Genomic DNA, 26491 nt, shown 5'->3' with positions numbered 1-26491 from the left:
CTCTCTCTCTCTCTCTCTCTCTCTCTCTCTCTCTCTCTCTCTCTCTCTCTCTATGTATGTATGTATTTTGGTGGTTCCTACAGCTATGTGGTTAGGTTGAATGGTTGAATTTTAGGATGGATTCTGTGAAACTAGGTAAAAAAAAGTGGAATTAGGAAATGTCAATTCCAGCCAGACTCCCTCCTGTTATTATGAAACTATTGAAGTTGAGGATTCTCTGGACATCGAGCTATTCCTCTTCCTGCCCATCCTCCTGATTCTTGTGTTTGGCATGAAGAAAGAATCCTGGTAAAAACTCCAAAACCCTTAAGTCTGGTGCTGAGAACACAGGAAGGTAGATATTATAAAACTGATATCTAATGGGACTAGATATCTGCATTATATAGTCCATGATGTCCTTTGTTTACTGATGTCTCATAATTTCTGGATAAAATAAGGATTTGGGAATTATCATTTGAATTATGTACACAATATTTATACTGTTATATTCCCTCTATAGCTGGGCAGGCTTTATTGCTAATTCATTGCAAAAAATGGAATTGCAAAACAGAATTTTTGAGTACATATTCAGGAATATATACATATAATGTCTCCTATAAAGAAAAGTACGATACAAAAATGAAGTACAATATTCAATCAATTAAAGGTCTGTAGGGAAAATATTGGCCTTTGGGAAACAGAGAAAACTGCACTTCTTAGCTTCATCACTCTTATCTAGTTTTGGTGGCTGATATATATATATATATATATATATATATATATATATATATGTATATATATATATATATATATATATATATGTATATATGTATATATGTATATATATATGTGTGTGTGTGAGAGTGTGTGTGTGTGTGTGTGTGTTTGTGTGTAAACACACACATATGTATGTGCATATATATACTTTTGGTGCCTCCTAGAGCTATTTGGTTTGGTTAGGTGGAATATTAACATGGATTCTGCACAAATAGGTCAAGAATGTAGAATTTAGAAATGACAATGTCAAATAGATTCCCCCCTGTACTTATGAAGGTATTGAAGTTGAGGATTCACTGTTCCTCAAGTCTATCTTCTCCCTGCCCATCCTCCTGTTTCTTATATTTGGCCTTAAGAAAGAATCATGGTCACACATCTAAATCTTTAAGTCAGGTCATGAGAGTACAGGAAGGTCGATAGTGTCGAACAGATATCAAATATGACTAGAGAACTGAAATGTATAGTCATGTGGTCCTTTGCTTTATTGATGTCTGGTAATCTTTGGATAAAATAAGGATTTGGGACTTTATCATTTGAAGTAGGTACACAGTATTTACACTGTTATACTCACTCTATAGCTGGGGCCCATTTGTTGCCAAAAACATAACAGAAAATGGAATTCGAAACATAATTTTTGAGTACATATTCAGGAATATTTATAAAGTCACCTACCAAAGAATGTACAATAAAACAGAGAAATACAATATTCCTTCATCTAAAGGTCTGAAGGGAAAATACTGGCCTTTACAAGAGACAGAAAACCTAGAAAATTGAACGGTATGTCACAGGTTTGGACCTGGGAATAAAAATATTATCCAGAAGAATCTTCTCTGCTCCACGTTCCTAGATCATTTCTACCCATGCCAGGACCCTGAATAACTTTCTCCATTCAGAGCATGTAAACAATATTGAAGCGAAGAGAAGTCTCTAGCTTTCGAGAGATGGAGTATATAAAGGTTTTTCCTGTGTCACAGGAGACATACCTGGAAAAGGCACTCTCACATCTGGTCAGTGTAAAGAAAGCTGTTTGTAGGTAGGCCATGGCGGTTCTCAGTGATATCATCATTAGGCCTTCCATGAAAAATCTCTTGTATCCTGGAGAGCCCTATCTTCTGTGTTGTCACAAGTGTTGTCGTGTCTGCAAATGCCTCTTGTATATTCATTCAGTACATATAGGGTTTACTAATTGGCCTCTAGTTCAGAGGAAACATCAATTTGGGATTGAGAACAAAGAGAATGTAAAGCTCAGAGATGTAGAGAACGAAGATGGCCTTCTGTCTTGGTATAAAAAAAAAAAGGAAGAAATATGGCGACCCTGGGGAATGTCATTGAGTCCTTGGTAGGTGTCGAGTAGGTAAGTTGAAGAGATAGAATTGATCTGAACCTTCCACACCTGGAATCAGGAGCTCAGAGTCTGTCAGAAGCATCTGGACTTCCCTGCTTCTAGTGGATCCTGTAAGTCAGAGAGTTTATATCATTAATATCTTTATCCCAAAGGGCAGGTGTTTGGAAGGGCACAGTTCTTTCCTTAGAGCTCATGGCTTTTATTTTTTTTTGCCCAGAAGAAATAGGTCCTAAGGAAGAAGTTAATGACAACTATTGTGTCCACAGCTCAAAATAAACTCCTTGATTATTTGGATACCTATAGTGCAGTTTGTGTCTGATACCAGTGTTTAGGAGAGAGACATGTTTCTAGTTCATCATATCAGTCTTTCCACTAGTAGTACTCTGACTCCCTTTGTCTGATAGTGACCCTTAATATTTCTCAGTCAATGTGTGTGAATAGATGGCAGTCTTATCTTTACCTTATTTATTTTTTTTTTGCTTTTTAGCAATTTTTTTGCTTTATCAATTTGATTTTTCCATATTTACATTTCAAATATTTATGCCTTTCCCAGTTTCCTGCCTATAAGATCCCTAACAAGTCCCCCTACCTTTCTTGCATAATCCCCCTTACTGCCCTTTGACATTCCCTTGATTTGGTAATGGAACCTAGTTTAGACCAAGGGAATCTCCTTCCATTGGTGGCCAATATGGCCATTCTCTGCTACATATGCAATTGTAGCCATAGGTCTATCCATGAACAATCTTTGAATATTCGTTTAGTACCAGGGAACTCTGTTTCGTTGGCATTGTTTTTCTTATCGGATTGAAAGCTCCTTCAGCTCTTGACATTCTTTCTCAAAATCTACCAACAAGAGATCTGTTTTCAGTTCACTGGTTTGCCACTACCATTCACTTCTGTATTTGACATGCTCTAGCTGTTTCTCTCAGGAAAGACTTATATCCCTTTCTTCTAATCATGCAATTCTATGCTTCATGATTGTTATCTAGTTTTGGTGGGTGAAGCAGTTTGCATAAGGCACTTTGGTGGAGATGGGGGACATCTTTGACTGTCTTTGTGAGTGGACATAGCTTTCTCCCATGGTTTGCAGCTGGCGAAGGTATTAAAGTCACTTGTGGAGAGGGGGTAGGACTTAATCTATTTGTGTAATATGAGAAATCATTGAGATTACCTTTAAAAATAGAAATTTTGCAGCCCTCTTTGTCTGATAGGGCCTGTTGTACCTCGCCTTACAAGAGATGTCTTCTCCAAAACATTTGGAGGAGAATTGGAAAGACTGGAGACCTGTAGGATAGGGAATGAACATTTGAAACTCCTTTGGAAACTCTGTCTGACAGAGAGCTGATCACCCAGAATTCTGGGCAGTACTTAGACTTCAGGGATGGAGAGACTGCCACTTCTGCCCACCTGTGCCCACATCCCTAGCCCTAGCCGCTGGACACATGAATATAGGAGCAGTCAAGCTGTAGGAGTCCTGCAGTACAAATGGCATATGGATCGGAACTGGTCCAAACAATATCCTACACACAAATCTTCTGTGGATGGGGAACACTTAGATCATCAGAAGGGCAGAAACTCCTGAGAACTCTGCTCACATTCCTAACAAAAAAAAAAAAAAAAAAAAAAAAAAAACACCTAGCTCCATCTGGGCCTCCTGTTCATAGTGACCAGGTAGACATTTCTGGTTGCAACTCTCATTGAGAGCTGAATGGCAGCCCGAGAAGCAACTTCAGGCCTGAGACCAGAAGTGAATACAACTATTCTGCACTAAGTGACCTGACTAGTGGATTCAGGACATGCAAAACCAGAACTCCTCCGGGACCAGGCACTTCCAGTTTCTAGCTGGCTCCTGAACCTTGCTGATCCTGGCCCAGAGCTCCCTGCTCCTAGACGATATGGGAGAGAGAGCTGATCACCCAGGAGTCTGGGCAATACTGAGCATACAAGGCACAGAGACCGCAACTTCTGCCCTCCATTACCCACATCTCTGGCCGAAGACAAAGCAGCATAGTGCCTCTGGACCCAGGGATATTGGAGGAGTAAAACTGCAGGAGCACCATTTTCCAGAGTGTGCCTGGATCTGAACAGAACTGGTCAAACAGCTCCCTGCACACAAATCCTGGAGGTGGAAGAACTAGAACTTCAGAGGAGCGGGCATTCCTGGGAAACCAGAGGAGACTACTCTCTGCCCAGATTCCTGACTCAATAGGAAAACACCTTGTGCCTTCTGTGATCCCTCCCCCCCCACAGAAGGATATAAGAGAAATATGTGAAGTTCCTTCTGGTTCCAGCCCACAGGGACAGCTGAAAGCCAGTGGACAGGAAAAACTGCATGCATGAGGAAGAATACTCTGTTCCCATAACTGGGTAAAAACAAAATAGGAAAACATGTCTACAGCAGTCCTGACACATGAGCCTACAGGACGGTCAAGCCACTCTCAGAAAGAGTAAGACACGCTAACTCCAGAGACAACCTGATGGCTAGAGGCAATAACAGGAATTCAAACAACAGAAATCAAGTCTACTTGGCCTCATCAGAGTCCAAATCTCCCAACAATGCAAACACTGGATATCCAAACACACCAGAAAAGCAAGATCTAGATTTAAGTTCACATTTTATCATGATCATGGAGCATGTTAAGGAGGTCATAAATAACTCCCTTGGGAAAGTACAGGACAACAGAAAATTCAGAAGTAAACAAGTAGAATCCCAGAAAGAGGGAACACAAAAGTACCTTAAAGAACTAATGGAAAAAAAAAAAACAGGAGAAGAAAATGAACAAAAAATCCAGGAGTTAAAAATGGAAAAAGAAACTATAAGGAAAGCACAAAGGAAGACAACCCTGGAGATGGAAAACCTAGAGAAAAGACAGGAGTCATAGATGTGAGCGTCACCAACAGGATAAAAGAGATGGAAGACATAATCTAAGGAGCAGAAGATTCCTTAGAAAACATTGACACAACTGTCAAAGGTAATGTAAAAAAGAAAAAAAAAAACTCCTAGCCCAAAACATACAGGAAATCAAGGATACAGCAAGAAGATCAAACCTAAGGATAACAGGTATAGAAGAGGGTGAAGACTGCTAACATCAAGGGACAGTAATATCTTCAACAAAATTATAGAATAAAAATTCCCTAATCCGAAGAAAGAGATGCCCATAAACATACACAAAGCCTACAGAACTACAAATAGACTGGACCAGAAAATGAAATCCTCCCATCACATAATAGTCAAAACACCAAATACACAAAACAAATAAAAAATATTAAAAGAAGTAATTATATGTAAAATAACATATAAAGGCAAACCTATCAGAATTACACCAGAATTTTCACTAGAGACTATGAAAGCCAGAAGATCCTGGACAGAAATCATACAGACCCTAAGAGAACAGAAACACCATCCTAGGCTACTTTAAACAGCAAAATTCTCAATTAACATGATGGAGAAACCAAGATATTCCATGACAAACCCAAATTTACACAATATCTTTCTATATATCTAGTAATTCCAAGGACACTAACTGGCAAATCCCAAAAAAGGAGGCAAGTAAAATCATAAAGCAAGAATTAATCTTTTCACAACAAAATAAAGAGAAGGGAAGCAAACAAACATTAACTATCCTCCAATTATGAAAACAAGAAGGGTTGGGGATTTAGCTCAGTGGTTAGAGTGCTTGCCTAGGAAGGGCAAGGCCCTGGGTTCGGTCCCCAACTCCGAAAAAAAGAACCCAAAAAAAAAAAAAAAAAGAAAACAAGAGAAAGTGATCATCGCTATTCCTTAATATCTCTCAACATCAATGGACTCAATTCCCCACTAAAAATACACAGATTGACAAACTGGATATGTAATGCGGACACAGCATTTTGCACTACAGGAAACACACTCCAGAGACAAAGAGAGACACTACCTCAGAGTAAAAGGATGGAAAAATAATTTCCAAGCAAAATTTCGCAAGAAACAAGCTGGAGTAGCCATTCTAATATCATATAAAATCGACTTTCAATGAAATGTCATCAAAAACCATAAGGAAGGACACTTCATATTCATCAAAGCAAAAATCCACAAAGATGAACTCGAAAACTAAAATATCTATGTGTCAAATACAAGGGCACCTACATACATAAAAGAAACCTTACTAAAGCTCAACTAACATATGGCACCGGAAATAATAATAGCAGGGGATTTCAACTCCCTACTCTCATCACGAGACAGATCATGGAAACAGAAATTAAACAGAGACATAGTCAGACTAACCGAAGTTATAAACCAAATGGTCTTAACAGATACTTTAGAAAATTCTATCATAAAACAAAAGGATATAACTTCTTCTCACCACTTCATGGCATTTTCTCTGAATTTTATCATATAATCAGTCAAAAAGCAGGCCTCAAATGATACAGAACGATAGAAATAATCCAATGCATTCTATGAGACCACCATGGGCTAAGGCTGTTCTTCAATAACAATGAGGAAAGAACACCAACATATACATGAAAGTTGAACAATGCTCTACTCAATGATAACTTTGTAAAGGAAGAAATGAAGAAAGAAATTAAAGACTTCTTAGAATTTAATGAAAATGAAAGTACAATATAGCCAAAATTTTGGAACACAAAGAAAGCTGTGCTAAAAGGAAAACTCATACCTCTGAATGCCTGCAGAAAGAAACTGGAGAGAGCATACAACAGCAGCTTGACAGTACACCTAAAACCTTTAGAACAAAAAGAACCAAATACATGCAGGAGTAGTAGAAGGCAGGAAATAATCAAACTCAGAGGTGAAATCAAGTAGAAAAATGGGGATCATACAAAGAATGAACAGAACTAAAAGCTGGATCTTTAAGAAAATCAACTGATTACATTAACCCATAGCCAGACTAATCAGAGGGCACACAGAGTGTGTCCAAATTAACAAAATAAGAAATGAAAAGGGATACAAAACAGCAGAATTAGAACAAATTAAAAAAGTCATCAGATCATCCTACAAAAGCCTATGTTCAACAAAACTTGAAAATCTGGAGAAAAGGACAATTTTCTTGATGAATGTCAGGTACCAAAGCTAAACCAGGAACAGAAAAGCCATTTAAACAACCAGTAACTTCTATAGAAATAGAAGAAATCAATAAACGCCTCCCAATCAAAAAGAGTCCAGGATCAGATGGATTTAGTGAAGAAATCTATCCAAAATTCATAGAAAATTTCATACTAGTACTTTGCAAACTATTCCACAAAAATGAGACAGAGCACTACCTAATTCCTTTCATGAAGCCACAATTACTCTTATACCTAAACCACACAAAGACCCAGCAAAGAAAGAAAACTTCAGACCAATTTCCCTTATGAATATCAATGCAAAAATACTATATAAGTCTTGCAAACCAAATCCAAGAACACATCAAAATAATCATCCATCATGATCAAGTAGGCTTTATCCCAGGCATGCAGGGATGGTTTTGTATATGGAAACCATCAACATAATCTATTATGTAATCACACACATAGATAAAAACCCAATGATCTTTTCATTAGATATTGAGAAGGCATTTGATAAAATTCAACACCCCTTCATGATAAAGGTCCTGGAAAGTACAGGAATTTAAGGCCCATTCCTAAACATATACAGCAATTCCATAGCTAACATTAAACTAAGTGGAGAGAAACTTAAAGCAATCACGCTGAAATCAGGGAGTAGACAGGCTGCCCTCTCTCTCACAACTTATTCAATATGGTTCTAGACATCTTAGCCAGAGCAAGCATACACTAAAGGAGTCTGCTTAGATTGGATTGGAAAGGAGGAATTCAATTCACTGTTTTAGATGATATGAAAGTATACTTAGAGACCTCAAAAGTACCAACAGAGAATTACTAAGCCTGATAAACAATATCAGGAAAGTGGCTGGGTATAAATATAACACTGAACAAAAGCTAAACAAGTGGAGAAAGAAACTAGGGATACGACACCCTTCACAATACCCCTAAATAATACAAAATATCTCGGGTGACTTTATCCAAGCAAGTAAAAGATATGAGCATATGAGCAGAACTTCAAGTCTCTGAAGAAACTGAAGGAGATTTCAGAAGATGGAAAGATCTCCCATGCTCATGGATTGGCAGGATTAATACAGTAAAAATGGCCATAATACCTAAAGCAACCTACGGATTCATTCCTATCCCCATCAAATTTCCAATCCAATTCTTTATAGAGTTAGACAGAACAATTCATAAATTCATCTGGAATAACAAAAAACACAGAATAGCTAAAAATGTCCTCAACAATAAAAGGACTTCCTTGGGAATCACTATCCCTGAACTTAAGCAGTATTACAGAGCAACAGTGATAAAAACTGTGTGGCATTGAGACAGTGGCAGGCAAATAAACCAGTGGAACTGAACTACAGACCAGAAATGAACCCATACACCCATGGTCACTTAATTTTTGAGAAAGGAGCCAAAACCATCCAATGGAAAAAAAGATAGCATTTTCAGCATATGGTGCTGGTTCAACTGGAGGTCATTATGTAGAAGAAGGCAAATTTATCCATTCTTACTGCCTTGTAGAAACCTTTAGTCCAACTGGATCAAGTACCACCACATTAAACCAGATACACTCAAACTAATAGAAGAAAAGTGGGGAAGCATCATGAACATCTGGTTTTCCACTAGCACTCACTTCTGTATTTAACATGCTCTAACTGTGTCTCTCTGGAACGATCTTTCTCCAGTTCTTGGCAGCATGCACCTCTTAGCTTCACCAATCTTATGTAGTTTTCGTGTCTCCTACACCTATGAGGTTAGGTGGAATTTTAACATGGATTATACACAACTAGGTCAAGAATGTAGAATCTACAATTGACAATGCCAAAAAGATTCCATTCTGTACTTATGAAACTATTGAAGATAAGCTTTCCCTGGACCTCAAGACATTCCTCTCCCTGCCCATCCTCCTGAATATTACGTATGGCCTGAATAAAGAATCATGGCAAAACACTCTCAACCCTCAAGTCTGAACCTTGGAAATAAGGAATGTAGATATCAGAGAACTGATTATCTTTTGGGACTACAGAACCACATTCTAGAGTAGATGTTGTCCTTTCCTTTACTGATGTCTCTTAATTTTTGGATAAAATAAGGATTTGGGAGTTTATCATTTGAGGTAGGTACACAATATTTACACTGTTATATTCACTCTAATGTTGGGCCCTCTTTGTTGCCAAAATCATTGCAAAAAAATGGAATCGTAAAACAGAATTTTTGAGTACACATTCTGGAATATTTATAAAGTCCCCTATCAAGGAATGTACAGTAAGAAAGTGAAACACAATATTCATTCAATTAAATGTCTGTAGGGAGAATACTGGCCTTTGGGAAACAGAAATCCTACAAAAATTTTCTGTATGTCACAGGAATGATCCTGGGAAAAATTATTATCTAGAAGAATCTCCCCCACTCCATCTTCCTAAATCTTTTATACCCATGCCAAGCCCCTGGCTAACTTTCTCCATTCAAAGCATGTAACCACTAATGAAGCAAAGAGATTTCTATAGCTTTAGAGAGATGGACAACATAAAGGTTTCCACAGAGTCACAAGAGAGATACCTGGAGAGGGCACGCCAAATCTGATCAATGTAAGGAAATCTGTTTAGCAGGTAGGACATGGCAGTTCACAGTGACATCATTATTAGGCTCTCCCTCAAGTATATCTTGTAACCTGGACTCCCCTAACTTCTTCTGCGATGTCACAAGTGTTGTTGTGGCTGCAACTGCCTCTCAGATATTCCTGCAGTACCTCTAGGGTTTACTAATTGACCTGTAATTCAGAGTAAACACCCATATGGGAGGGAGAACAAAGAGGATAATGACAAAAGTGAAGGGGAGAAGGAAGCTGGCCTTCTGTCTTTGTATAAAAAAAGGAAGAAGTATGTTATACTTGGGATAGCTCAGAGAGTCCTTAGTAGGAATTGAGTGGGATATTTAAAGAGTTTGCCTTGATGTGAGCCTTACACATATGGGAATCAGGAGCTGGGAGCTCAAAAGCATCTGGACTTCCCTGTTCTTATCGTTCCTGGGAGTCAGAGTGTTTATATCCTTTTTTTTTTTTTTGTATTCCAAAACCAAGTGATGGGCAGAGCATAGTTGATTTCCTGATAGCTTATAACCTTTATTCTTTATGTCAAGAAGAATAAGGTCCTAACAAAGAAGGGAAAGACAAGTATTGTGTACTCCACTCAGAGTATACTCTTCCATGCTTTGGATCCCTATAGTGCAGTTTGTGTCTGACACTGATATCTGGGAGAGAGAAGTGTTTCTACTTGAGTCTTCATCATCTCTGTCTTTCCACTAGTATTACTCTGCTCTCATTCCCTGACAATGAGCTTTACATTTCTGAGTCAATAGCTGTGAATACCTGGCACTGTTATTTTCTTTAATTTCTTTAATTTTTTTAGTTTTAGCAAATTTTATTCCTTTTTATTTGGGTATTTCTATATTTACATTTCAAATGTTATTTCCTTTCCCTATTACTTGCCCATATGATCCCTAACCGGCCCCACTCCTCTTTTTCTATAACTCCCCTTACTATCCGTTTTCAGTTCACATATTTGCCTCTAGAATTCACTTCTGTATTTGATATACTCTAGCTGTGTCTCACAGGGAAGATCTATATACAGTCCCTGGCAGCATGCACTTCTTAGCTCTATCAATCTTTTCTAGTTTTGGTGACTGATGTGTATATATTTTTCCACATGTATGGCATGCTCTGAATGGGATTCCCTCAGTCTCTGCTCTAAATTTATATATATTATTGTTCCACCTTTTAAAAAGGAGTAGAGCATGCACATTTTGTATGTCCTCTCTTGAGCTTCCAGTTGTCTGAGGACCGCATCTTGGGTAATTTGAGCTTTTGTGCCTATATTCACTTTCGGTGATTTCATACCATGTGTGATTTCATACCATTCTGTGATTGGGTAACCTCAATCAGTATGATATTTTCTAGATCATTCCATTTGTCTATGACATTCTTGAGATAATTGGTTTTGATAGCCGAGTAGTACACCATTGTGTAAATGTACCACATTTTCCATAACAATTACTCTGATGAATGCCATTAGGATTTCTTCTAGCTTCTGGGTATTATAAATAAGGCAGCTATGAACATAATTGAGGATGTGTCTTTTTGTATGTTGGAGCATCTTTTGGTTATATGCCAAAAGATGTATATCTGTTCCTCAAGCACTGCAATTTCCAATTTTTTGAGGAATCTCCAGACTGATTTCAGGAGTGGTTGAACCAGTTCTTTGTGCCACCAAAAAAAGGAGCATTCCTCTCACTTGAGATCCTTATCAACTTCTGCTGTCTCCTGAATTTTTATTTCAGCAATACTTACATGTATGTGGTGGAATCTCAGAGTTGTTTTCATTTACATTTCCTTAATGACTAAATATGATGAACATTTCTTTAGATCCTTCTCAGATATTTGATATTCCTCAGTTGAGAAATCTTTGCTTAGTCCTGTAGCACAATTTTAATAGGATTATTTTCTCTCTGAATCATTATTTCTTTAGTTCTTTGTTTTTATTAGGTAATAGCCCTCTGTCAGATGTAGGATTGGTGTAGAATTTTTCCCAATCTGTTTCCTGCTGTTTTGTCCTAATGACAGACTCCTTGGCAGGCAGTTTTATACTACATTGAAGAAATATCAATTAGAGAAATTGAAGAGGGACTGGCTCCTTCCTGTCTTCTGTACCTGTCCTGAACAGTAATTGAGGGAACTAAACAACCATGTTCTATTCCTATAAGGCATGTTTATCTACACTTGTAGGTCTAGAGAGACTTAGGAGTGATCCTGGGCACATCAACTGTATGCTGATGTAGTTTGTAGTTTTCATCGTGGCTTGTGTAACTACAGGCTAAGATGTTCTAAAGCCAAACTACAACCTCTGCAGATGTGCATATGCCTGAGGAGGCTGTCTCCTTGGTTTTCTGAAGCATAGTTAAGGGAAGCAGAGGAAAACAGAACTCCCTTCTCTTCTGATCTCTGGGAATGCTGACATTCTGGCTTCAGCTCTTTATATGTTCTTGAATATCCTTTGGTGTTCTAGAATTGGACTGCAAATAAATACTATGCAGGAGATGTGTGAGAAACACCTGAACTCTTCCATTAGAGATCAGAGAGATGAGCTGTATTTGCACTCATTTGACTGTGTATGTTTCTCGTCTTTGTTTGACCATGCAGTTCTGATGCCTCATATTTAATTGTTAATGTATTCAAGTTGTAGGGAAAGCACACCTCACAATTTTTTCCGATCCTCCATCCTAGGGTCTTAGATTTTGGTGGAACCCTTCACATTTTATATTCTAGATCCACTGTCCTAACTTTTTCAACATGCACATCTCTATTATCCCTGCACACTGTGTGTGTGTGTGTCATTGTGTACCTGTGTATCTTTTGTGTGTATGTGTTTGTGTTTGTGTCCTTAAATGGTTAGTTTATATGCAATTTACAGAAACCTTGTCACTGAAAGAAGTCTATGTAAGAAATCTATAAAGTGTGGATGGGGCATAATCCAAATATTCTGCCATAAAGTGGCCTTCTAGAAAGAGTAGCATAATCTTCAGTAAAAGAATATGCTTGACAAAGAAGTGCAGACTGACAGGAACTTGATGTAGATCTCTCCTGAGAGACATAGCCAAAATACAGCAAATACATAGGCGAATGCCAGCAGCAAACCACTAAACTGAGAACGAGAATCCCGTTGAAGGAATGAGAGACAGGCTTGGAAAGGCTTGAAGGGGCTTGAGACCCTATATGAACAACAATGCCAAGGAACCATAGCTTCCAGGTACTAAGCCACTACCTAAAGACAATACGTGGACTGATCCTGGGCTCTCACCTCATAGGGAGCAATGAATAACCTTGTATGAGCACCAGAGGAAAGGCAAACCCTTGTTCCTGCTAACACTGAACCCCCAGTGAACGTGATTGTTGGGGGGAGGGCGGTAATGGGGGGAGGATAGGGATGGGAACACCCATATACAAAGGGGTTTAGGGGTAAAAAAGCAGGGATAGGGGAATGTTGGCCAGGAAACCGGGAAAGTGAATAACAATTGAAATGTAAATAAGAAATGCTCAAGATAATAAAGAAAAAAAATACGCTTTTAAACAAAATTTGGAGGAAATACCCCGACATGTCTACATTATAACTGTGAACTGTGACATTGTTTTCTTGTTTTCTGTGGTCAGACTTGTGGCCTTTGAAGCCAAGCTGCATCCCGTGGATCTGTAAATAAGCTAAGACAGACTTTCAACTCGGTCACATGAAGCATGTGAAAGGCGTGACAAGACAGTTGCAGTCATTGTGACACTGCCATCCCAATGGATACATGTAACTGTTGAAAAATCACAGAGTGGGATGCTCAAGTCTGAACTTTAACACCCAGCTAGGAAAAGTATAACTTATCAGTTCACTTCCTGAGTACCATCCACAAGTAAAGGGTAGGCTCAGATGAACTACTGTTGAAGAAATTTGCTCTTCCTTGTGAGCAGCATCTGAGGGTATGTGGAAGACCATTCAGCATCATGTGACACGGGAGACCAGAGTAATGAGAAGCAGACAGAGGGGACAATTCTGTGTTTTTTTTTTCTGGACCACCATAACTACATTTTCCAGTCTATGGATTTGCTCATTGAAATCGTGTGTCTCACATTGGCAAAGGCCAAGCTGTATGAAGCCTCAATATCAAAACTGGATCCAAGGTCCTTTCTTAGTTACTGGGATTTACAGGCAGTCTATCATACCTTGTTTTCTAGATTCACAAATTCTTTTCTGGCTTCATGTACTTAAGGCATATTCTTTCATTCTCTCTATGTGTCTCTCTCTCTGCCTCTCTGTCATATTTTTTTCCTCTATCCTACAACAGTCTTTACTAATGTTAATGTATTTCTTTCCAGTTTATACCCTTCCTTATCTCATAAACCCCAGGGTAATCTGAACATGGAGTCCTCTGGAGAACCACAATTAGAAATAGAGTTGACATCCAAATCTACTAGACAAGAACAACTGTGAAGATGCAGAATATTCAACAACCCCCAACAAGCATAGAGTCCAATACGCATGTATAAAAAGAAAATTTTTAGATATTCAAGAAATGCATGTCAGGCTGACCATAGGTTGGCTTCTCTTTGCTGAGACTGCCAGCATCATGACAAAGGTTACATGGGGCTTTAATAAACATGTATAGTTTAATAATACCTAGACTCTACCCTACTTTACCATTCCCTGTCTGTATGTTTCTAATAGATGCTTTCCAGAAATGTAGTAGTGACACCCTTTCAAGAGTATAGACGTTGTCACATGTGGCACCCAACAGAAGAATTTGACTTTTATTCTATGGGTGAAGCTCCTTATGATTGATCTACAACATACTTGTCCCCATGACTGATGCTTTGTTTTGGTGTGTGTGTGTGTGTGAGTGTGTGGGTGTGTGTCTGTGTCTGTGTCTGTGTCTGTCTGTCTGTCTGTCTTTGTCTCTGTCTGTCTCTTTCCTCCGCAGGATACCTCTCCATAGTACAGCATGACTTCTTAATTGCATTCGAAGGTTGACTCATCATGCTTCCTCTGTTTTTGAGGTCTCAAATTGCACCTATGTTAAGCAATGCACCTGTAGCCTGATCTGTGAACTGCTGCTCACATCATAAAGAACCCCATGACTAAAACATGTTATTTTTGAGGCTCTGAACAATGTTTTTGTCTGAATTTACATAATTATTCCAATTTTTTTACTCCCTCAACTAAACTGTTCTTCTCTGTGGATCTTTCCAAAGTCTTTGCTTACTTGTATTTATCTATGTACCAGCTCTACAAGGAAGGCATAATCCCAACTCTCCAGCATTAGTTAGGAGGAGCAATGGATGAGGAAATTGGATAAAATGATCATTTAGCTAAAGAAGATGTCCGCTTAGAGTGATTAACTGTTTAGAATCGTTGCATAAATGACAATCATACTGACCTAAGTTCTCAACTTCCTTTCTTCATTGTCATTTTCAGTGTGCATAGTAAGGTCGGGATGAACAATTTCTGAGCTTTGTTTGCAAGTTTAGGCTTCAATATCTGTACATGAAGGTAGGAAAAAATTCAATTAATCAGTCATATCTCCATTTTTAGAAGGTAGAGTGATGGAAAGTCTTCCCTTGTGTCTCAGCAGAGGTACTGGAAAGGCCAACTTGTCTTGTTGATTTGGAGAATATCTGGTTAATAGATAGTTATGTACTGTTGAAGGGGACACTCCTCTGGTACACTTTTGCATGCCTGGAATTCCATGGTATTCTTTGTGATGTCACTAGTGTTATGGAAACAGAAGCTGCCCTTGTGGTATTTTGTTAATGCTTATTGTTTTAGACACAGACATGTTTTCTAGGATTATCGAGTTATTTACAGGAAAAACAGAGTGCATGGAGAGATGAGAGAGAGAAAAAATGATATTAGGACTTCTTTCTTGTTATAAATGTGCAAAATAAATAATCTGGTGTAAAGCAGAGAGAGTAAGCCCTGAGCCAGTACTGGGGAACTTCCTGGAGAAGCTGTGCTTGGGTCAGACCTTCTAGGAGCAGGACTTATGGTCTGAAACATCTGGACTTTTAAAGAAGGGACCAAGCGTCAAGAATATCTGATGAATATTTGGCAGACAGCCAGAAATTGTCAAGCATGCAGTTAGTTTGCTATGATTTCCTTAATTTCACTCTGAATGAGAAAGATATCCAATAGGAGCCACACAGATAAATCTTCTACTCTCAGGGTAGAGTATAGGACTTCATCTACAGACGATTATTGTACATTCATTGACATGTTGTGACAAGGAGAGAGAGAGGGATACTCCCCTGGAAATGTATCAAGATTTCAGAGTCATTTTTCTTGAACATACATGATTAGGGCTTGGTTGTCCTAAGAACTATGGACTACAGAACTTACCTGCATATGTCTAGCAATCGTCGTTGGAGGCAGGAGAGTAGCTAATAGGTCCAACTTGAAAAGAGCTTTCTTATTCTCTCAGTGCTTCAAAGTGTCTGTAGATTTCCCCTTTCCTCATGCTTTGTTGGGGGACTCAGAATGGTCTCTCCTGTGACTGGGCCATTAATATGTATGTTCCCTTGTGTTTATCTACAGGGTCTGCTGGGAAGGCATCATGCCAACCTTCCACCATCAATGAGCATGTTCAGCAGATTAAGAAGTAGGAGAAACTGACTATTGAGCTCAAGAAGAAAACCTGTGAGTTGGATAAACTTCCAGGAATACTGACCCATGGCATCAGCAGAATTTGAACAAAAGATAGTTATTACACCCAGTCATTCCTTGATCGTCTTGACCCCTCTGTGTTAAACCCAGTATTCTCACATCAGAAGAAACTGCAACTCCAACGTCCTCATGCACAAACACACTTTTCTGATGTGCCTCTCAAAAGTAGAACTTGAAGGTAGGATAGGAGTGTAATGGAAGCTATTTCATTTCTCAGAAAAGCAGAAGCTGTGTTTGAATAACAGATGAGATATGGCAAGCAGTGTGTGAGCTCTCATCCTGGATTTTAATAGAGAGAGATGCATTTTCTGTCCTCAGAGGAACACAGAAAGTTGGTCAGCTACAGAAGCACAGTAACTTAAACTTAGATAAGTAAACTTTTGTTTTTTATTCATTTTAAAGATTTATTTTATTTGATTTTTATGATTATACTGTACCTGTCAGACTCACCAGACTCACCTGTCATTATGAATGGTTGGATGCCACGATGAGTACACTTGGAATTGAACTCATGACATTTGGAAAGACAGGCAGTGTTCTTAAATGCTGAATAAACTTCCTAGTCTAAACTACTACTACTACTACTTATTATTATTATTATTATTATTATTATTATTATTATTACTATTATTGTTAAGCAACCCTAGATAGATCAAAACTTACCCTCCTCCAATGCTCTTCCCCCTTCCCTGTTTGAAGAAGATCTTAGAATAAAGAAAGTCACCATAATATCTGCCCCTCGACCTCAGCATTAAAAAATGAAAAATTTTACTTTTTCTTAGGTATGGAGATTTTCTTGTTGACTGGGCCCATAGCTTCAGACCTGAAGTCAGGGATATTATGGACAATGGAGATCCATTTGAAAGAAGCTGCTTAACTTGGAGGAACAGGGAAACAGTGAGCAAGAGTAAGATGTTTGTCCACCACCTGATCCCTTGCTGAGAACAAAGTCTCCTCTTCACAGCCTGAAAACTGGGCAGGCTGGGTGAGTAGGCATAGCTAACAAGCCAATCCAATTGTGTAAATGTTTGTACATATACAGGGTATAAAGGGGGAGCATTTCATTGACTAATTTGAATACAAACCCTGTCCACTATGTTCTTATATCTTGCAAGGAAACTTTGGTGTATTTTGTCTATCCTGGGATCCAGAAAGTTCGCTTCTCACTCTCATTGTGATTTCTTCCCTCATATGACCCTTAAGAGTACTGAGGAAGTCAGAGAAAAACACAGACAACAATAATCTACATTGTAGAGATCAATTACTTCTCATAAGAAACACTTCCTCATAGCTGTGAATTCAGCAGAGGTGCAAGCTGCAACCAATGCTTGATATTGCATCTGATGTCTGGTATACAGGCTCATTGACTAACTATTCTATTGGAGAAAGGAAACATCAAAAGTTAGCATGAGAACAAAAAAAAGACTTAAAATTGAATCAGAACTCTGATACATAGCAGTAAGTGTTCCCAGTGAGGGTCACAAATAACATGAAGGGTATTACTTGAGCAAGAGTTACTCTGCTGGAGTCCTCATATTTCATATTTACTTGAAAATCTGTCACAGCAAACTATATTGATATCATACAATAGTCCAGAGAGACCATATCCAAAAGTATATAATTCCTACTGAAATAAAGTGTTGATAATACTGCACATCACACATTTGTATGTGAGTCTAAAATTAATGTTCTACATAGATGAAAGCATTCCCACAATCCTTATCTTAGTCACTTGATTTTTTTTTTCGTTTGGAAAATGGCTGAGTATTCTTCAGTTCCACACCTGAACTGAACTGACTCTTCCTCAGACTGTATACATAGTGTACATCTGAGTAGCAATTGACATTTTTAGCCAGGTTGGTCTCCCCATGGATCTTTTTGGGCATGAATAAGCATGCATAGACATATTTTACTAAAGGATTCATGTAACAGCCTAAATATTACAGGATCCCATTGCTGTAAATAATTTTATTTTACACAGCAGAAGGAAAGTGTATCAAAGGCTGTGTATCAAACGTTGTAGATATTACACCATCCATAGATGATAATATATCAAGAAGAATCCCTTAGGATTACACACATTGATCTAGATACTCACAGACGATTCTAATCCAGGACAGGTAATCACTTGGCTTGGAAACTTACAATAATATAATGCTCCAGATCTATGTGGAGTGTTAATAGATAATGAGAAACCACCTAAAAAGCATATGCATAAGTAAAAGATGCTATTCAAAAATTATCCAGAGGGAGTTTGGCAACCTACATTCAGCACAAAGAGATTGATTCGTCACTTCACAGATTCTGATCAGATCAATTTAGTATTGAGAAAACTATATGAGAACTCACTTGCGTATCCCATGACTGTACAACTAGGTAGTCACAGCAAACATGACATTCAGGAAGCATAGCTTGAACTTGCCAACAATGGACAGAGTGCATTTAGCTGACGAAGTCTGACCATGAAACTCAAATTTCCGAAATACCACTTAGGTTTGAATTTACAGAACAATAAATACTTAATGAGTTTTGGGACAAAATTCTAATCTAAAGACTACAAAATTATTTATCAATAAGCTCTTAATCCCTATGGAGAGATTAATGGTAGATATAATGAATTTAATCTGTAGCCCAGAGGTATAAATAATTGGTGCAATGTGAGGTGATTTGGTATGTTTAAGAAACATGCAAAAAAAGGAGGTCATTCTATCTTTGAACAGATTTGCTTCTCAAACATTAAGCATGAGTTACTGTGGAATAACCTAGACACATACATGCACATATCCTACAGTTAATTGAATTGTTCTGTTCTGTGTGTGGTATGCCGGACTAATCCAAGGTAGGAAGTATATAATGCACAAGTATTTTAAACCCAATATCAATGAAAATAAATCAGAATTCCTCTTGTGAATGCCATCCTAGATGAGTTAATCCAGATCAAAAAGTAAAAAATGAGTTACATATTCACTTTAATCTGAATGTTAATTCTCTAAACTGTGTATCTGTATGATCATTTTGTGTAAGAGTCTAGTGAAACAGACTGTATATATTTTGAGAAGTGCAAGTGTACTTATGTATTGCTGAAGGACACAGTCAGGAACAGGAATATCAACTGTGAAGAGACAGGGAAAAGAGCAACAATGAAGGGAATGTAGTACATACAGTTAAATTGAGAGACATTTGAGGCATTGAATGGAAAACTAATGGAGTAGAAAGACAATTTTTTTAAATTTTCTATCAAGTAACTAAATATTTGCTATAGTTACAAGGGCAGAAGATAAAATATTGAATGGGTTTATCTATGTGAAATTCGAATAATAAGTGAATCACAACAATTTTGGATTTCAACTTTCAGTAAACCTATGTTACATATACTGGCTGTATATTCATTAAGGAGAGAGATGTGAACATCTCTGTTGGAAACATACATATCTTATATTATAAACATTGGAAGTGCAAAATAATCTATGTATTTGTTTACATTTCAAAGTCATTTCCCAAACTCTTCTTTCTTTCTTGAATCCCCCAAGCCTTTCCGATGCTGTTTGTTTCTATGATGGTGCTCCTCCATCTACATGCCCACTTCACTTTAGCCATCTAACATCCCCCTTCTCTGGGCTATGACATTTCCACAAGACCGATTTCCTTCCTTTCCAGAGATTAAAGATTGGACAGTTGTCTTCTCCATATGCTTTGCTATCTATATAGCAGTAACCATGTACTGGCCAAGTATACTCTCGTTGGTAAATTTCCTGAGACTCTGAAGGATAAACTTAATTGATACTCTTGTGTTTCATATTTGTTTCCAATCCCCTTAAGATCCTTTAGGCATTAGACTAACTCATCTTATGTGGCTGTCAGTTTTCTGTCAAATGTTTAGCTGCATCAGCATCTGTCTCAGTCAGATGATGGCAGAGCCCCTCAGAGGACAAACATATTAGGGTCTTATCTGCAAGCACATCTTGACATCAGGAATAGTTCGAGGATTTAAGGTCTGTGGATGAAATGATTCTTATGGTGAGGTAGTCTCTGAAGGGGCTTTCTTCATTCTCTGCTCTTTTCTTTTACTTTTTTTTAGGCCTTGCATATTTATAGGTTAAAAATTTTGAGCTGCATGGGTAGCACCATCCCTTCACTTGGGTCATGTGTAGCTACAAGAGGCAGTCTCTAGTTGTTCTATCTCTTTGCTGCTTAGTATTTAAACTACTATCATCCCAGCAGGTGTATAGGAGCCTTTTGCATTCCTGAAATCTGGGACTTTCCTGGGGATACCCAAGTTCACCACCCACCATTGATGATTATTGTTATTTATTCCACTTTTCCTCTGGATTTCTCTCTTGTCTCTTTTCATTGTTGCTATCCCCCTCCCCACTTTGTCTATCCTTCTCTACCTCTACCTAGGTCCCTTCATCCCTCTGCCTTCTAAGTTTGTTGCAAGCATCCATAATTGGATTTCTTTCATGTTACCCTCCATGTGATAAAGGATTTGAATACTGGGTATTCTTAACTTTGTGGCTAACATCCAATTGTCCCTAAGTACATTCCATGATATGACCTTTTTGTACTCTGTTACTTCAGTATTTTCCAGTTTCTTCCCTTTGTGTACAGTGTTCTTGGTGTCCTCATTTTTAATACCTGAGTCGTGTTCCTTTGTTTTATTATAGCACACATTCTCTATTTATTCCTCAGTGGGGATGACATATTTCACGATTGGTTCCAGCATTTGACTAATATGAGTAAGACTGCTTTGAACATGTTCAAGCACATGTCCTTGTTATATGTGGATCAAGTGTGGGTATATGTGTTGAAGTGAGTGGTAAAGCTGGGTCTTCAGTAAAGCTATTTGCAATTTTCTCTGACCCTCCACCTTGATATCCAAAGTGGCTATAGAGCTACTAATCCCACCAGCAGTGGAGTAGTGTTCCACTTTGTCTACATCCTAGACCACTCTGCTACTGCATCAGTTTTTTATCTTAGTCATTCTGATTGGTGTAATGTAGAATCTCTGGTTCATTTTGATTTCCTTTTTTCTCATAACTCTGGATGTTGAACATTTCTTGATATGTTTCTCAGATATTGAGTTACATCAGTTAAGGATTCTTGGTTTAGCTCTCTAACCCATTTTAAAAGTTTGGATATTTGGTTGTCTGGGGCAGTAAATAAGGGAGTGTCCATGTGGAGGAGACAATCACTAAAATGCGGGAGTGGGAGAGACTAGGGGTGATGAAGAGGACCCAGGAAAGATAAAAACATTTGAAATACAAATGAGAAATACCCTATTTAATGAAAATGAAAAAAAAGAATAAACTTACACTTCTGAAATCTTACTGTTGAATAAATATAGCTTTTGAGATTTTAAACATTTATTTCCTATGTAAATTAAAATTGTATGTGCAAATTGAATACAATTGCTCAGTACTATATTATCTAGTTATGGAGCCTGAGAATTAAACTTATATGCTGTATAACTGTCTTTTAGAATATTTTTTGGAACTTATTTTAATTATTTCTGAACCTTTTCTGAGCCTGACACTTTTTTATTGACTATGTCCAATTGTTTTTAGAAAGATACATAAACGATATTTAATCTTTTCATAAACATTGACACATATACTTCAGCACTGACTCAATATGAATTAGGGTGGATATTATAAGGTATTATTAACCTACTGTTTTCATATAAACAAATTCTGTACCTATTCTTTTATTGGATCTTTTTACTTGTTTTACTGTAGGAAATATCAAAATATGCATTTGCATCCCATTATCATTTACTTGAAAATATTAATTATATTGATTGTAATATGGCCCAGATGCATTGGAAAATGGGTGAAATGTGAGGACTGCTGAGAAACATAGGGTCTGCTCTTTGTTAAGCTTGTCATATATCAAAATAAGAGAGGTAGAGTGACTGATACTGATACGTAAAAATGAAGTAATTACAAATGGTGTATGTATTGTGAAAATGATAAGCAGTCTTCATATTTAAGATTTTTAATATTTAAATGGAAATTATTTTAGATTCCTTTATATGGATGTCCTTCTGAGGAGATTATTGGGTCTTAGTAACCAATACCCACAAGTATGACACCCTGATCTGCAAATTGTTTTAAATTAATAATAACTGGAGTAGCAAAATGCTTGAAGAAAATTCGTCCAGTATACTCCTGTCTGTTTAAAGATTGGATATGCAAAAGATGAAAAGAGTTATCTTTGGTTCCTTTATTGAATTTTCTTAATTGAAATGAATGTTTTCAAAAAGAAATATTAAAGAATATAGCCATTTTTGTCACAGGTTATTGTTAGTGTTCTCACTCTGTGTAATTTCACTATAGAGTCATGCAATACTGTTAGTATATCTGTGATATTAATCACATGAAATCAGCATGTTTAAACTGATAACATCCATAATGTAACCTGTACCAAATTTCCACTTTATTTCCTTTTCTGCTCTATTACACGTCGATGTCATTTTTTTTTTAGCATTTACCATGGATTTATAAATAAACATGCTTATGTAGTCCACTCAGAATCACTTGTAAATATTCTTCAACCAATAATATTCAATATGCAAGTTCAGGTCTTTCACACTTTTTGTTTAAAATTGCATGAAGCACTTCTCTGCATGAGGTCTTCTCCAAGCTCTGCTTCCTCTTCCAGAAGTATTCTTCCTATGATTCCTGTCACATAGCCAGCTTTCTGTTTTAAATCTGAGTAGAACTACAACTTTGTAACAACTTTGTTTTTCTTGTCTAAAGATTCAATGGAACAAACTGTTGGTGGAAAATTTATTGGGGGGAAATAGATCATTTTATTATCTCATTTAAAGAGCAATTATAAAATGGTTGATGTTGAAAATAGTACTGAAAACACGGAAGCGGTAGTGATCTCATTTGTGACAGAGAAATAATAATTACCTGTATGAGAGCAATGTTAGTAAAGATAAAAAATGATGGATCATGATTAAATTTCATGATAGCACATGAGGATCTCTTAGAGACTTAAATATAGTGATAAGATTTGAGGTAGAATGCAGAGCAGGGTGGAAAGTAGCTGAAGATTTGCAAATAGAGACAAAGTATGATGTTATGCCTTTAAGTAACAAAGACGAGATGATGGGAGAATTTGACAGATTAATGTAAAGGAATCTAAGTATTTCATCTCTGTTAATTACCTGAGTGGAAGTGTTAAATAGACATTTTATTTTAAAATTACGGCTGATAAATGTTCCTTTAGGTATTAAGATATGAACATAATTCACATTTAAAATTGTGCTTCATATAAGAAGATATTTCACATTTAATAATTATTTCATGATTGATGATTCTGAGTATGTGATATTAATCTACTTATTATCTGTGATCTTTCGTGTATGTAAATAAGTATGTATGTATTTATGTATCTTTCTATCATTCTGATCTATCACATACAGCAGTCCATTTGTTATATTTTCTAACTCACATAGGTCCTTTAGTATCCTGAAGTACATCACATGATGGAAAAGTTAATTAGATATGTCTCATGCTAAAACCCATATACAGTCACATTACCAAACTAAATCTTTGTGTTTTATGAAATAGATGAGGAAATTTGATAGTATAAAAATTAATTAGCTACCTTGAATCTCTTTTCTGAACTGTAACTTTACAATGAATCAAAATTTATGAAACAGCTTTTAAAAATCTCGAGTACTAATGTATAGCTGTGAAAAGTTTCATAAAGTTAGAAAGTAGAGTGCATTTTATGTTACATAAATATATATAAACACATATACACATACAAACAAATATATATATATAAATGTGTCCACCTACACGTATATACATATATACATATAAACATATATACATATGCCCTTACATACACATACACAATTATATATATATATATACATATATATATATATATGTGTGTGTGTGTGTGTGTGTGTGTGTGTGTGTGTGTCCCTATGTACACATACACATATACAAATGTATACACATATACATATATACATACATACATTCTTTACTAACAAAAACTTTGCTTTTGAAAGAAATTGCCTAGGCATAATGTATATGGTTTAGTCAAATAAGAGAAAAATGATGTTATTGTCAAATGACTCTGTTTGAGTATTCATTTCTTCTTTTTTAACATGATGATGGTTCTACAAATCTGACTTTTGGTAATTGGAGATTATATGTACTACTCTAACTCATTCAAACTCTTACTACAAAAATAAGTGATTACTTATTATGTTTCCAGTACATGTCTAGAAAATAGATTTATAAAAAAAATGAAGTTTCTGCTTTCCTTCAAGGCTTCACCATCTAGGGAGGATATAGTCAAATATCATTATTTATTAATCCTATAATCTACTCTAAGTATTTCCTTCAAATTATATCATTTTGCTCCTCTAAAACTCGATTTAGGTATAAGTACACTTCATTTTTCAAATTCAAGAAAGAAAAGTGTGAAAAAATCCCCTTGAGAATCAGGAGTACTGGAGTTAAAATTCAGGTTCACATAATATATTGCTTAAAATCATTTTTAAAAATGTATTATATGGGGTTGGGGATTTAGCTCAGTAGTAGATCACTTGCCTAGCAAGCGGAAGGCCCTTGGTTCGGTCCCCAGCTCCGACAAAAAGAAAATAGAAAAAAAATGTATTATACTTGCTGTCTTGAGTCACCAAGTTCAATAATTTTCTTAATAAAACATAAAACAAAATAAAATCCAAGGGAAATATATTATTAAGATACAATTCCAAATTGTTTTTCCACACACTTATTACCTTTCATATCTTTACATTTAACATAGAACTAGAAAAAAAAAATAAAAACTCTACCACCGATTCCCAACAACCATGGGACAGTTGTTTGTAACGGATGGAATTTTATAGATGACAATTGAAATAAAACTGTGGGTTTGTGACCCTGCTGGTAGATGCATGAAAAAACATGTATATTTAGGTTGAGTTTCTACAATATAAACCAGATTAATCCCTACAACTAGATGGCATGTGCATTTGGCCAAACAGGATAGGAAAATTTGCAAATGAGCTCCATATCTTAAACACATTATTTTATAAACTTGCTTGAAATCATGCTTTTGATAATTATCATCTTGACCAAAATCACCGACAGGCTAGCCCATTCAAAAACAAATTGTTATCACCTTTTGCCAATTAATTCTATTTTTTATACAAGAGTTAGAATATGTAACTGCTATTGAGATGGTTGTTAAGGGTTTCCAGTACCATTACAGCTCATAGGTTGTAAGTGTTTTTAAATTTTTATATTGGAAACATGGTCAAAGCAGGTACACTGTTTTGAATTTTCTCAACTGATCACATATTGGATTACCCGTTTCAAAATTAGCAGCAATAACTGTAAAGGATTTGGATAGTGTCAATCACTCTGAAGAGAAAATAATGTACAGGATTACTCAGCTACAGTAATGTATTTGTAGCAGCAGCAAACATTTCAAACATATGCTATTTTTTCCAAGGGAAAGTTGGCTACACAGACTATGGCAAACAAATGAAGCAGCAGCAACAATGTTTGTGGATCTTGAGTCTCTGCTGATTTCAATTCCCTGAGAGAATCACAGCATAGAACTTCTCTCTGTCCAGGCTACGTACAGAAGCCTGGCTGTTCTACTAGGTTCTGCCACTGCTGCTCTTTCCTGTTTGTTATGACAACTCTGCAAAATTGAACTACTAGTGTATTCATGAAATGTTTGCTAATGGAACAAGCTGCCTCTGCTAAACTGTGTAATGTAATTCTGCTATCCAGACAACACAGATGGGAGTTGCTCCAATGAACCTATTTAAACAGGGCCACCACCACTAAACCCAATGCTTCCATCCTTCTTTTTTTTACCTTGGGTGGGAGGAGGGCTACAAAGGATGTTAAAGCTTTTAAGAGGCATCAGCAAATATTGATATGGAAAAAACAAAGTTTTAGTTTGAAGAGATATCAGCTGTGGGCTCTCCTTGGGGTGTAATATCACTCAAGCATTTGGTGTATGCTGCATGGAAGGACCCTGAGAATGCCAAGTTAACTGCAAAAAGACAGGTATTTTCTGGTCCTGCATATATCAGAGAATATAAAGTTTT

At 36.9% G+C, this 26491-nt stretch overlaps 1 long non-coding RNA gene across 1 annotated transcript; it reads right to left on the bottom strand.

Moving 5' to 3' along the window:
• Nucleotides 1-1387: 1387 nt before the first annotated feature.
• On the bottom strand, nucleotides 1388-15385 carry LOC134478915 (uncharacterized). The gene is given in 2 exon segments (NR_190860.1): nucleotides 1388-2209; nucleotides 15110-15385. It is a non-coding gene; the product is annotated as an uncharacterized LOC134478915 (long non-coding RNA).
• Nucleotides 15386-26491: the final 11106 nt, after the last annotated feature.

The sequence above is a fragment of the Rattus norvegicus genome, chromosome Y (genome assembly GCF_021556685.1).
Source record: "Rattus norvegicus strain SHRSP/BbbUtx chromosome Y, alternate assembly SHRSP_T2T, whole genome shotgun sequence".
Classification (NCBI taxonomy): Eukaryota; Metazoa; Chordata; class Mammalia; order Rodentia; family Muridae; genus Rattus; species Rattus norvegicus.
The sequence above is the reverse complement of the archived record's forward strand: the minus strand, read 5'-3'. Positions and strand labels throughout refer to the sequence as shown.